The 12,366-nt window shown below is 36.9% G+C and overlaps 1 protein-coding gene across 1 annotated transcript in view; it reads right to left on the minus strand.

The window, feature by feature from the left end:
- LOC128867852 (uncharacterized) overlaps positions 1-12,366 on the minus strand; it is a 154,225-nt gene that overhangs the window by 113,769 nt on the left and 28,090 nt on the right. The gene's annotated exons all lie outside the window — the stretch shown is intronic.

Genomic DNA, 12,366 nt, shown 5'->3' on the forward strand with positions numbered 1-12,366 from the left:
CTATTATTTGGTTGATTTTTGATGCTGTTGCACTTCTTGGACGTCAACTCCATGGTTCGTCCTCAACGATTATAAGAGAATGTATAACTATGTATATAACCCTTTGCTGTGCAGTTACAAATGAAAGATCAGATTTCTTTGACAATTTTACTATTTTTTATGAATTTCTGTTGCCGTTAAATAAATAAATAAAATAAATAATTTTGGCTCTTTCCATTGCAAAAAAATACACTGGAACGTTATTTAGTAATGAGTTGTGAGCAAAGAAGGAATTGCTAGATCGAAAAAAAATATCTGTGTGTTAAATTGAAAGATGAGAAATTAAAATGGCAAATTAATTTTCATTCCCTGTCGCGATCAATAATTCCTCTAGTTAATTTTTTTCTACATTTAGCGCAGAGATTCCATTGAATAACAACTTTCCTTTTCTCGCTCCGATGATAATTGATGAGTCACCAATGCATTAATTCCACCACAAATACACAATTTTGCTCATTCACAACACAATTGAAGCGGAGTAAATTCTATTATTGAACACAGTAACCGTTGCTTATCGCTTTGTGAAAATTTATTTATTCTACAAAGACTTTAGAAATACATTTGATCAACTTGGCGTTAAGAAATTTCAAACTACTGCATAAAATGGCCGACTGCGCTGTAAAAAACATTCATAACCTCAGAGTTGAATCATTTGAATACAAATCACAGAAAAGCACAGACTTCTAGGCTTCGACAATCATTATGAAAAAGTGAGTGGACAAATTTCACAATGCCGTATATTTTAATTTTATTTTATTATGCATACAAATTGAGTAGTTTTTGACATAGAATATTTGATTTAATTCTGTTGGCTGTGCCTAGAAATGCAAAACTTAATTAACGATCTAAGCAAAAATGTCGAATATAAAATATTCTCTTTTGTAGCTAAAATACTTCCATTACTTTTATGACTTATGAGCAAAATATGTAGTACTAAAAGAATTTGTCTTAGAAACACAAAGCGATATATTCTACTTCTTTTCAAATCTATGTCAGTTTATGTATCATTACTATACAATTGATTGCCTTTGTAAATTTCCAAAAGTCGCTCAATGCTATTACCATTTTTTATTACCCAAGTGTCGACATTTGATGAAGCAAGAAAACAAACTAAGAAGTCAAATAAGTAGTTGTTTTACAAGTCAAATAACTGTAAAAGAAATAAAAATGCGAAAACATAACAACCGCAAAATACCTCTGGCTTTTCGCAAGTGATAAAATCGCTCACTTTGCCAGGCTAAAGTACGAGAGGCGGCCGATTAGTGTCCGCGACAAGCTATGGCACCATACCAAAGAAAACTGAAACTTCCCAAAATTCGGATTGATTGTGATTCAATTCCTTGTTAAAAGGAAAATGCGCCGAAAGAAATTTTTGAAGAAATGTCATTGTTTCTTGAGGATTCTGCAACATCAAACGTTAAAATATAGATTCGGCATATTCAACAACGAAGAGAGACCTGAAAACCACCTCTCGTGCAAGTCGCCCTGTAACATTTATGACTGAAGAGAATATCCAAAAGATTCGAAAGTTAGTGTTGGTCGATTGAAGAAATAAATTATGTCAGATGACAGAAGAATTGCAGATTTGCCAAGATTGAAATTGGCGGCCCCCCTAGCCGAGTGGGTTGGAGCGTGCCTACCATTCGGAGTATGTAGGTTCAAATTTCCGTGAAACACCAAAATGAAGAAAAAGTTTTTTCTAATAGCGGTCGCCCCTCGACAGGCAATGACAAATATCCGAGTGTATTTCGGCCATGAAAAAGCTCCTCATAAAAAATATCTGCCATTCGAAGTCGACTTAATGTCCCTCCATTTTTGGAATAACAACAAGACGCACGCTACAATTAAGAGAAGGAACTCAGCCTAAGACCTACAGCAGTATAAGCGCCAATTATTTATCTATTTATTTTTAAAGAAATAATTGAAAAAATGTGTGCGTTCAAAGGAGAAAAATCGTCGTTAAAAAGTATGCCTATGATTTGTGCAGTAAAAGGGAAATTTTATTAATGGACTAGTGGACCCGACAGACTTCGTTCTGTCGAATAAATTTTGAATGTGGCAGTTTATATATCGACCTTAAGAAATTTTTACTCTGCTGACCCTCACACACCGCCCTATCATCATGGTGACGGTTCTGTTCAGGAGAATTAAAGAAAAGGGTCAGGTCGGGTGGCCTAAGTATCTTCGCTTCCACGAACTTTGGCCACCCTTTTGGGACGCACAAAAAACCCCGACTGGGATGTTTGCCAGAGGGCTTCAAACTAAGAGGGGAACTTAAGATTCAAACCTGAGTGAAAAATAATCTAAAGGGAACCCAAAGGTGACAAATATTTATAAAGTGGGTGCTTCAATGACAAAACATAGAGATAATTAATTATTGATTATTATTATTATTAACATAGGGTTAATAACCGATATAATAAAGAATAATGAAATAAAACGTATATAAGTATTTTCATCTTTTGGTATTCTTAAAATATGTTTGGATTTGTTCAGCCCTGCATGATTATTCTTAGAATTTACATAATTATTTTTATTTATTATTTGTGAGTGAAATCATTCCTTAACTCGTTCTGAAACTAAAACAAAAGAAGGAATATTGCGAGGCCAATCAAATCTATAGCTCTTACATTTTTTGACTTCTCAATTTGGTCGGGTTCACGATATTATCACTTTTGTGTAACGCATTAGATCCTCCAACGCGAACACGCACACAAACGAACGCGCAATATTTGTATGGGAAAAAGAAAAGGGATATTTTAGGGTTTTCCCGGAAATTATACGAATTTTTCTCGCCGTAAAAACCTTCCTTGGACTTCAAGAAACATTTTAAAAAAGAATTGTTAAGATTGGTCCATGCGTTGTTGACTTATGCGCTTACCAACACATTTTGCGATTCATTTTCATATAATAGATTACTTCTCTAAAGGGACTAAAATGAACGACGAGTGTCGTCTTAATTTTCTGTGTCAGGCAGGATAGGCAGCCATAGACAATAGGCATGGCAGGTTAGCATGGATTGCTCATTTCAGAAACACACCACTCTGGTTCTGAGGAGTACCTTAAGAGCTAAAAAATTCACAGCAATTTACTACCCTACGCTACACTTCCAAATTTAAAACGTGGGAACGAATTCCTTCAGAGATGCGGCGCTGAATAATGGCAATGTATTCACGAAGTAAAAAGTGTACCTCACTTTAGGGGAAGAGCACTGAAAAATAAAAAAATATGAAACCGTACTCTCCACTCATTAAATGTCTTAGGACGCGCACTTATCAGTCACCCCTTGTGCGTACACAAAGCAGTTACAGCAGCAGCAATAAATTGGCTTAACAAAAAGCGAAAAGGATGCCAACGCAGCAGCAGATCACTATCTATGCAAATAACATGCGCGCCATATTTTCAATCAAAACTACACCACTCACCCACACATAGACACGGCACAACGATAAAAGAGGAAAAATGTACCCATTCGATTTTATTGAAAGCTTAAGCGGCCTGTTAGCTTTGGCATATAACGGCATATAAGCAACCAATAAGCACAAATACGAGTTTGTTTATCTTTGTAGAAGAAACCAAAGGCATCTGTTTCTGTATATGCACGTGTGCGTATAGCTATACGCTAATGTTATTAAATATGTAGCGCCCGAATGACAGGCTGACAAGACTACCTACATCCGCACATGCAAAGCAAAACAACACCAACAAACTTAATAATAAAGCTATGCCGTTAAGGACTAAAAATAAAATGCGCAGCTGAGGCTCAGCGGGCGAAGGCAAAAGGTAAAGGTATGGAGTATTTAATGATTATATGGCACAACAAATTGAATAACAAGCTAACTTGCATGGGCATGTGTGCGACATGTGTATATTTTCTGTTAAGGGTTTTCCTCTGAGGGCAGAATTAACTTAAAAAATAAAGGGGGAAGTAGGTATTATGCAAGAATTTCAAGCAACATCGTTCTTTGTTATTTCGCTAAGTGGATCAGATAAACAATGCTTTTCCGAGCTCTTATATTTCAATTATCCCCATCGATTGAAAATTTCTATAGCAACTCTTAAAATCTTTCGAGCCAATTATGTGAAAATATTCTTGAAATGCAAAAAACTCATTAAAAGGAGGAGAGTCTGAGCAAATTTAGCCGCGACCACAAAATAAGATCACTAAGGAAAATATTAGGAGTGTATGTGACTAATTTAAAAAATGTTGGGTCCTTTGTGTAAATACTTTTATGTTTAAGCCTATTTTACTATTTTATGCCATTAGTTTCAGTTTTAAAAGGTTTACCCCACTAACGGCAAGAAGTAAGCTTTTAAATGATGTTAAGAAGCGACAAATTAAAATTTTGCAGGAAATTGGCATGTCAAATAGAATAATTCGCCATCAACCCAATCGATCGGAGAAATTTGTGAGATATTTTTTGTAATTAGGCGAAAGAATGGCATTCCTCCCAAAAAATGTATTAGAAATAGGTGGGGCAAAATTAATCACCCTATCAGAAGATTTATAATTATTGCAAAAGGCGTCAACACATCAATCATGTTTGCCACTTTTGAACTAGGCAACAAGGGAGTGCGTTAAGATAAAAATAAGATCTCCCTTAGGTGGGTGAAATGGTTGAAGTACCAGTCTGGCACTTCCCAAGTATCACTAAAGCACCGTTTTTATACCTTTATGAGACCTCGAACAGGCAGTCAGAGCTGTGGATGTAATGGAGAAAATTGATAGGATTTGGGTTGGCACACTACCCCAGGCTGTCGAAGAAAGGAGCACGAAGTGACCTTAATCGTCTAGCTATCAAACTGGGATATTTACAGAGAAAGTACTCAACAGCCTCCTTCTCTCACGGGTCTCTACAGCTTCTGCAATGGGGGTTAAATGGTAAACCTAGCGTTTACGCTTGTGTGCTAATCGTTAAATGATTTGCAAACACAGCTACGAGTTTGGAAATTGAATGGGGTGGATTCCCCAGGACTTTACGAGATCTGCGTCTATTGTACTGGGGCCAAAGAGTTTTCGAAATATCACATGAAGAAATGGAGCTCCTTCTGTTTTGCGTATTCCTGAGAAATAAGTTGTCCATTTCCTCTTTAACAACAGTGAAGGGGATGCCGATGTCTGGGTAGGTGAATTCTGAGACCAGTTCAGTCAACCTCTTCCTGGCAAGCTCATCAGCAATTTCATTTTCAGCTAAGTTCCTATATCCGTGGAACGTTGATCAGAGAAATGCTACCTGCACACCCAAGATATGTGATCTCATTCTTATAGGAGCTGACTAGTTTGGATCTGCACCATACCGTCATCAGAGCCTTGATTGCGGTTTGATTTGAGAAAAAAGTTGTAATATCTCACAAGCTCCCTAGCAGGATCGCAAACACTTCAGCCTGAAAAACACAAGCAGTATTTGGCAGTTTTACATAAATTCATAAATTGGCTGATTTAGATAAAACTCCTGTTCCGACTCCCGATTCCATCTTGACGCCACTAGCGAAGACAGAGGTAACAGCTTCGGTGCAAATTTCCCTTCGTTCCAATCTTGCCTACATGGAAAGATTGCGCGGGCACGACTTCAGACTCTACCTATAAATATTACCCATGTCCCATGTCTTTTAACATAATTGCACTTTGCGTAGCGATGGAAATAAGGTAAAAGTCGATAGGAAGAAAGTGCAAAACGACATTTAGGGCAGCACTGCGGCAAGTGCCACATGAATGTTGTCAGGCAGCATTTGTCGTTTCGATGGGAAAGTTTGACATATTTTACCATAAATGCATTCACAACATTTCGATGTGATTGCTACATTCGTGTTTTTTACAGTGGCTTTAAAAATGCAGAAAGAAAGTCAAATTAACCCTAGAATCAGTCTCATCAGATTTTTTTCACAATTTTCGTCGTGGTCTAACAAGAAAAGATTTCATCGTCGAATTAAATCATTAAACACCAAGCAAGCACATTATTTTAGCATCGACAAAGCTCATTTAATGAATTATATCGCAGTTGCTACCCGCTCAGCGATGAATTCCATGAAGGCCGTGCAATATCAGTCTCTTTGCCAGGAGATATCGATTCTGTAAGCGAAATAATTGAGCTTGATCGGCATGCCATATACCGTGTGATTAGAGTGGTCAATGGTATGACTAGCACCAGTAAAATTTTGCATGGTCACCTTGTGGTGAAAATGGTGTATTCGTGTTGGATCTCGAACAAAGTAAAACGACAACGGTCAAAGTTTTTCGAAAAATGGTTCCAACGAAAGCAAAAGTGCTTGAAAAACAGTAAAACCGTTTTAACCACCAATATTTATTTTTTCATTTTTCCAGAACGCCCGATGCTCCTATAACAGTTAAACGAAAAATAAAATAATAATACATAGTATGAGAAATTCATCGTTTTTCACTTGAGCAAAGTTGAAAAAGGTTAAGAAGAAAATTGAATAATCAACTAAGAATGTTAGAATAATCAGATTTAGATTTGATTAAACTAAAAGATATAAAATTTATCTGTTTTCAGTCAAAATCGATGTTATTCTAGCACCTCTAAGTTGAAATTAGGTCTCCCCCAATTCTGAAGTTAACTGATATAGCTTTTGGAAATACACTGCAACCAAATGGAGGGGATTGTCTACATCCAGAGCAAACGTCGACTTGCTGTTCAAAGGCTCACTGCCTCCTCGACGCGATAAATCACAAGCCAAATAATTAATAACATTTTGGTAATGCCATTTTACAATTTTAAATTAAAATCACTTATTCTTATTTTATCGCTTAATTTAACGACACCAGAATTTTGTGGTTTAGTTTGGATAATCGGCTTGTTAACCAAAGCAGCTGATTTTCTTTTTTGTTTTTTTTATTAATGAAATGGGGTACCAAAAAGTAAAATCGTTAAAAGTGTGGTTAAGGAAAGATAATATGCGAATAGCCTTAGAAGGTGTTAGTGCATTCCACTAGTGATAAGCTCAAAAGAGCTACGAGAATATTTTAAGTAATGGAAGCCACCTCTTAGCATTCTGAACAGAAATTACATTAAATTGCCTTAACTTTCCGTACCAATTGAAGATACATTAGAGAAATATGTATGTTGGTATGCATACACCTGAAAAAAGAGAAAGACATCTGTGGTTTGAAATTTATCGTTTGGCAAAGGAAAAATAGTAAAACGCCCACTTTTCGAAATGAAATGGAATCGTGTTGTTTTTGGAAACTAAACTGAAGAAAAATATACACGCATGCACACGGATATGTATGTATGTATGTAGGAGTATTTACTCGCTTGCATGCATATAAAATGCATACACAACAAAAGCGTTACGAAGAACCACCCGAAATAAACAATAACACAAAAAAGAGGAATTCAAAGACATGGAATATCAATGAACTCAACCGAAAAACATCTGTTGCTTTTTCGAGTTTATTTAGTTACAATTTAGCTGATTGGATGTTTTCCACCGCACATTTTCCACATAAAGCTGACGACCACAGCAGCAGAGCAGCAATTGGCAGCGGAAAGTAAATAAATAAAAGTGAAACAATTTGGTGTGGAAAAAAATACGCGCGAAAAAACTAATAATTATTTGAAAGCGGAAAACAAATGAGATTAGTGAACAAATTTATTGTGTCCAGACATACTTATATACATGCATACATATTTTTGTAGCTGAATTATTTACTTTTCTGAAATTAATACTCATTTAATTTTTCCATAGGATTTTCTGAAACCTTTCCGGTTGCAGTACAATTAATGGAAACTTTATCATTTGGTTATAAATTTAACGGTAATACTGTGCGTCCAAAGGTTTTTAAATAAACAAAAGGCAAATGCAATAAATTTCCTATAAAACAAAATTAATTTTAGCATTTTTAAATACTATTAAATAGTTTGTTAGAGCAAATTAGATGCTGATTGAAAGTGCTGATTATTTTAAATAAATTTCACCTCAATTATATGAAAATATTTAAGAAAACCTTCCTATGTAAGATAACGAATATTTTTTCGAAAATTTCATTGGTCTTATACGCTGCGCAGAATGGGCTATTACAGAGTGGTGAGATGTAGAGTGTTTGTGATGTATATTTATTATTTTTATAGACATGGTAACTCTAGAATCGGAGACAGGATATTAGTTAATGCGCTACAGAAATTTAGATTAGATTTAGATTTAATGGAGCACTTCGATCTTACGGCCTTTTGCGCCCTCTACTCATCACAGCAGCTCATCCAGATCCCTTATTAAGCATAAGATAGAGCTGAGTTGGACTGAGCATATTGAACTTTCTTCCGGCTGCAAATGGCCGAGATGTCTCAACCTTCTCCGCACTATAGGAGAAGGTGCATTGTAGTCTCCTGCGGTTGGTCGCAGCAGCGACAAGAGTCAGTGAACCATATCCCGATCATGTGGTGATGACTGTGCAGCCTGTAATGGCCTGTGAGAATGCCCGTGAGCATTCTGAGTTTATCCTTGGGGAGGGCTATGCGTTTTTTAAACCTCTTTTGGCTGATCTAAAGCTAGCACCTCTGTTCTCATTGATGGCTCCGAGATGAAATCGAGAGTCATTACAGGAGTTTTCTCTAAATCAGCCAATTTATCTATTTCCTTAAAATTGCCGAAAACTGCTAGTGCTTTTCAGTCAGAAGTCTCGATCCCGCAAGCATACAAAATTCATGGGGAACGTGGGAGCGAGGCAGATATTAACATTTTTTCCGATAGTTAAACCGCGATCAAAGCACTAACAACGCCATGGAATAGATCCAAACTAGTTGACTACTATAAAAAGGAGATCACATCTCTTGGGTGTACAGGTAGCATTTCTCTGATCTGCGTTCCAGGATATAGGAACTTAGATGAAAAGGAAATTGCTGATGAACTTGTCAGGAAGAGGTTGACTGAAGAGGTCTCAGAATTCATTTACCCAGACATCGGCATTCCCATTCCATAGCACAAAGGAAAAGCGCAGCAGAGAAAGAGCTCTATTTCTTCTTGTGATATTTCGAAAACTCTTTGGCCCCATTACAAAAGACGCAGGTCGCATAAAGTCGTGGGGAGTCCACCCCATTCAATTTTCAAACTCGTAGCTGTGTGTACAAGCCATTTAATGAGTGGCACGTAAGCGGAAAAGCGAGGCTTACCATTAAACCCCCGTTGCAGAAGCTGTAGGGACCCGTCACAGAATGAGGCTGTTAAGAACTTTCTCAGCAAATGTTCGGATTTGACAGCTAGACGAGTAAGGTCACTGGGTGCTCCTTTCTTCGACAGCCTGGGGTAGTGTGCCAACCTAAATCCCAATAATCTTCTCCATTACACCAACAGCACTGACTGTTTGTTCGAGGTCTCACAAAGGTATCAAAATGAGGCTTTAGTGCTATTTGGGAAGTGCCAGAGTGGTACTTCAACAATTTCACCGACCTACCAACGATATTTGTGAAAGAAAACGATGGGAAATGAGAAAAATAGGGCTTTACACACTCAGGAGTGCTAACAAGTGCTATCAGGACTCTGAGAATCTCTCTGTATTTCGTTTTTATACCATTTGTACACATTTTTTCATAGGCTGGAAAATATTAAACTAAACTGAGTCGACTGTGTGTTACGGCCAGTTTTAGTAATATTTGATTTGGCCATAATTCGTGGTTATGACATTTAACATGCACGACTCACTTTTCATTCCTTAAGTCAAATGTTATATTAAAAGATACAGGTATGAAATATATCTAAGAACGTAGACTGAGTACCTTCAAATGCGTTTCATTTATTTTCTTTGCCGGCGGCTTTGTGTATTCATTCACTTGTAATAAAACTAACATTTTTCCACTCGACTACTGCTTTGCCCAATAAATTCTTATTAGAAATTTAGTCATACATCTACTAAGCCAAATTTCTAGTCTGCTAACTCAAGCAGTGAGTTAATATTTCTATGGAGCTACTTGAGATTCTTGAAAGCTACACCTTTTCACACACATTTTATACGTCCATACATAAATAATTGCTTTCGGTGTGGCAACGATCAGCCCATCTTCAAATTCCTTGCAACAAATCATAAAAAAATCAGCACTTAGCATTTATGCCAAAGGTAGAAAGCGAAAACCTTGACTGCATAGATGTCAGTCTATCCAGAGGAGATGAAGTATTCCGCAAAAACCAAAGCAGCTTTCTTTAGATCTCTTTACGCCTGTTTTACTATGAGAATATACCAACAAATACGAATACAAATACATACACTCATGCAATATAACACCTTTGAGAGCTCCGCTCTTACCACAAGCGTAGCTGCTACGGCTGCATTTTATTTTCAAACTCAAGTTGACTTTTACGCTACTTGCTTGTCAGTGTTGTGTGTGCATGGGTGTATGTGTGTGTGTGTGTGTGTGAAGGCGTAGGTAATGTGTGCTTGACCGATTTTTGAAATGTGACACCTCCTTACATTCCCCTCGGCCTTCTTACCGAGTACATCTGCAAGAGGATGTGCAAGCAAATAGTTGTGTAAGTGTGTGTGCATATGCTTGTCTGTTTCTTCCACCGTTTTCTTCAACTGTCGCTTCAAGCCACTTCAGCTGACTTTTCAAAACAAAAAGTGAAAGAAGTAAAAATTAGATACAAGATATAATGTTATGGAAGCATAAAAGTTTTCCTTTCTACCTTCAAGCTTATTTGTTGGCGGAAATATACTCGTACAATATTTCCTAGTTTTTCTCTTTTCCCATTATACTTGCATTGCTACTTTGGTGGCACTTTTGTGCCAGCTGCCGCATGTCAGTACAATTCCAGTAGGGAATTCGACGCGAAATGCTCTAAGCGTATAAACTATCACTCGTTGAGAAAGCACCTACTATAGTTCGATATATCGTGCACGTGCAATGACATTGTTAGTGGCCTATGTGAATTATCTTTTAAAAATTCACAATCACAACTTCCCAGGAATCCCTCCATGTGGTTGCGAGCCTCAGTGAGCTTTCCCATCATGTAAATGACCTGACTTTTGCTTCTTACTAAAAGAGATATATTGCGCAAAGCTTGCTGAGGTACTTTGTATTTTAAAGCTTTTTAAAAATCTTATCACATTCTGGGGCTTATTGTTCCACAATTTATATGGATGCACGGCAATGCCACCAAGGTGGTGCAGCTCTTTTCTGCCAAGTTAAGGACATATACAAGGTATGTGTTTTGAATTTTCAATGACATTCCAAAGAACCGGCAAATGATGGTCCCAATTTTTATTAGGCGGTATCCCAGGCTACAGTGACCTATAAAGTAACCAGTTAGAAAGTTAGAAGTAAAATTAGTAGGTTATCAGAAATTCCTCTGTCCGCCGATACGAATTGTTTCGCTTGTCGCTGGCCGTTGAATGAATTTCCTTTTCTCCCACTTTCTAAGAAATTCCTTGGTGTGACGCTTTAAAAGTCCACAGAAAGACTTAGAACCAATTAGAGGCATTTCTACTCCTCTTTTAGCTAGATGGCCCTTCATATATTTTATATTCAGGAACCCCACTTTTTAATACTGTGTGGAAGTTCCTTAAGAAATAGAGAAGGATCAGACAGTTATATATCATTTTTTAGATGATGATAATTGATTGAATCGCTTTGGACGCTGTCTGTCTATCTAAAAGTATGTAAATATGGGTTCCTCTCATTTTCCTATGGAGACATTCCCTCATACATATCTCAATGGGGTGTAGTTCTACCTGGAATATTTCTGAGTAAAAATCTATTTTTTTGCATTTATTCCCATAGATTCTCGCCCCGGTTCTACCATCTTTTAATTTCGGCCCATCAGTAAGCCCTATCTGGGAGACAAGTTTGAAGATGATAGAACTATTTTTTCAGGTCGTGCGTTCATTAATAAGTACTTGAAACCTCCAGAAAAGAACGAGTTTAAGTGTTAATGTATCAACCATATAAAGAACAGGAGTATGTCGGCAGTCTTCTCAGATCTTCAAATATCCTTTCATATCTCCACGTTTTAGATCGCAGATATCTTTTAATCTTAAAGCGCTCAAAAAGACCTAATTTTACAGTTTAAATGGGAAACGGCAGTATGCATAAGAGCTCACTTAATGCGTTGAGCATTCTTCGATAAGTAAGTTTAACATTTATATAGATCAGTTTAACATTAAAAGATCAAAAACGTTCACCACTAACCCGAATATTTATTCTTTCTAAAAAGATAAGTTTCATTGAAGAATATGCAATGGCACATTTTTTTATTAATTTTTTAAAAGTAACCAGCCGATGATCCACCTATTGCCCAAGTATTTCTGAGAAGCTGAAAGAATCTTCACTTCGGTCTTCTTGCTCAATGTCAAATTCGAAGTAGTTAAACTGTAGTGAA

Source organism: Anastrepha ludens, chromosome 6, assembly GCF_028408465.1.
Source record: "Anastrepha ludens isolate Willacy chromosome 6, idAnaLude1.1, whole genome shotgun sequence".
Taxonomy (NCBI): Eukaryota; Metazoa; Arthropoda; class Insecta; order Diptera; family Tephritidae; genus Anastrepha; species Anastrepha ludens.